Source organism: Hipposideros armiger, unplaced genomic scaffold (genome assembly GCF_001890085.2).
Source record: "Hipposideros armiger isolate ML-2016 unplaced genomic scaffold, ASM189008v1 scaffold_4030, whole genome shotgun sequence".
Taxonomy (NCBI): Eukaryota; Metazoa; Chordata; class Mammalia; order Chiroptera; family Hipposideridae; genus Hipposideros; species Hipposideros armiger.
In genome coordinates this window covers 3226-5902 of record NW_017735236.1, presented here as the reverse complement: position 1 = coordinate 5902, position 2677 = coordinate 3226, and the positions used below count along the sequence as shown (strand labels likewise).

The following is a 2677-nucleotide window of genomic DNA, read 5'->3' as shown; positions in this document are numbered from 1 at the left end:
GACCTGTCTCCAAATTTCCCAAATTGTAGTTGGTATCTCCTGTCCCTTAAGTTGTTTTTCTGAAAGAGCTTTACCTACTACATCCCACTGATCTAAATCTACAGTTACTAAATCTGGAAACCAAGTACAATGGGTCTCAATAACCTTTAAAAGTTCCTCTAATTTCTTCTCTGAGACTTTTACCCGTCCCTTCTTAGAAAGCTGATTAAGGAGGCAAATATACGGTCTATATCGACTCTCAGATTTTCGCATATTAGTTTTTAGAAGAGAAAATAGAACTTTCACTCAATTATTCATTCAGATGCTCGTCTGGCCACGCCCCTCACACAACAAAGTCTGTCTTGGCTAATGCTCTTCAGTATAAACCCCCGAACTGATGAACGAGTCAGTCGCCGTTATGCCTTATGACAGATTATGGAACCGCATATTGGAGCCCATTCAAGTTTCACAACTAAAAGTCTTGAAACTATAATCAATCACTCACACATTCACACTCTTTCACACAAAGTTTGTTAGGTTATTCTATGGATGCCCCGGTACAATTCCTCAGGACTTTTCCTTACTTCTCACAAAGTAGAGTGCCGGCCCATCCTGGGGTCTGTGCCGTGAAAATCACCAAGATACAGAGTCTTCCTTCCCTTCTTCGAAAAGCCCCAAGGTTGGGCGCCACATGTCACTTCCTGTGTGGCAAGGGCAAATGGGACTTGAGAGGGGCGATGCAGATTGAATAAGAACAAGAGACAAAAGTAAGATAAGAGCGAGACCAAGGGACTCAGCCAGAAAAGACTGAGCTCCGAATCAGGTCAGCGCATGGTTTTTATTGAGAATTTTCAAAGAAGTAAAACTGCTGTAAATTAGTAACCATGTGTAATTGTGTGCCTCAAGGCTGTTTTCCATTAATTCATCCCATTGTATTCCAACAAATGTTATGCCTTGATACATCACTACACAGCCCCAGGACACTGAGGCTACTGTGTCCTCCCAGGGGAAATAACTCATATCATTCCATCAGGTCCCAGTCATACCAAAACACCCCCAGAGAGAGCTTTACCGATATCATTCCACCAGGCCTCGGTCATACCGAGACACTCTCTCATGACTAATATGGTCAGGGGCTAATGCAGAGTGGGTGGTCTTGAAATCCGCTGTAAGGCAACAGGTTTCTCCCCTGAGTGTGTCCTCTGGTGTCTTATGAGCTTTGACTTTCTACTGAAGCCTCACCCACACTCCTTGCAAATATAGGGCTTCTCACTTGAGTGTGTCCTCTTGTGTGTGATGAGATTTGACTTATGACTGAAGCCTCTGTCCACACTCCCTGCAAACATAGGGCTTCTCACCTGAGTGTGTCCTCTTGTGTGTGACGAGATTTGACTTATCACTGAAGCCTCGCCCACACACCCTGCAAACAGGGTTTCTCCCCTGAGTGTGTCCTTTTGTGTTTGACAATATTTGACTTATCACAGAAGCCTCGCCCACACTCCCTGCAAACATAGGGCTTCTCCCCTGAGTGTGTCCTCTTGTGTCTTACCAAACTTGATTATCACTGAAGCCTCGCCCACACTCTCTGCAAAGGGTTTCTCCCCTGAGTGTGTCCTCTGGTGTGTGATGAGATTTGAATTGTGATTGAAGTGTTGCCCACACTCCCTGCAAACATAGGGTTTCTCCCCTGAGTGTGTCCTATGGTGTGTGACAAGAGTTGACTTATCACTGAAGCCTCGCCCACACTCTCTGCAAACATAGGGTTTCTCCTCTGAGTGTGTCCTCTGGTGTGTGATGAGATGTGAATTTTGATTGAAGTGTCGCCCACACTCCCTGCAAACATAGGGTTTCTCCCCTGAGTGTGTCCTTTTTTGTCTGACGAGACTTGACTTATCACTGAAGCCTCGCCCACACTCCCTGCAAACATAAGGCTTCTCCCCTGAGTGTGTCCTCTTGTGTGTGTTGAGATTTGACTTATTACTGAAGCCTTGTCCACACTCCCTACAAACATAGGGTTTCTCCCCTGAGTGTGACCTCTTGTGTCTGACGAGATTTGACTTATCACTGAAGCCTCGCCCACACTCCTTGCAAACAACGGGTTTCTCCCCAGAGTCTGTCCTCTGGTGTGTGATGAGATTGGACTTTTTATTGAAGCCTCGTCCACACTCCTTGCAAACGTAGGGTTTATCCCCTGAGTGTTTCCTCTTGTGACTGGAGAAGGCCACAGAGCAGGAGGAACAGGGATGGATCTTTGGTTTTGTTCCTGCCAAAAGAGAAAGTTTGAGTCAAGGCAGGTTTTGACAAGGCTGCCTGAGCCATATCCTGCTGAGAATGGCCCCACTGGTCATTCTCCATGTGATGACAAGTCAAGCTCTGTCTCCCACAAAGTGTTGCTTTACAGTTTATTTTTTCATTCCATTTTTATGCATTACATTTTCAGAAATCCAGAAAGCCCCTATCAAGGGCCTTTTCTACATACTGCCCAGAGTAGGGACTTTCAAGAAGCATCAGAGGCAGTTTCATTCCTGATATAGATGGCACTGTAGTGACCTTTCCCCATAGACTTCTCTTGTAAGTCACATTAAAGAGAAAAACCACAGGCCCCAAACAGTGGCACTCATGCTAAAAGCCCATGAAACCAAACCTAGATTTAATACCTGATCTAACTGTAGTCTCAGCCTCTCCCAGAAACCATCTT

The 2677-nt window shown here is 45.5% G+C and overlaps 1 pseudogene; it reads right to left on the bottom strand.

Annotated features, from left to right (window-relative positions):
• Window positions 1-1115: 1115 nt before the first annotated feature.
• LOC109378813 (histone-lysine N-methyltransferase PRDM9-like) overlaps window positions 1116-2677 on the bottom strand; it is a 4315-nt pseudogene continuing 2753 nt past the window's right edge.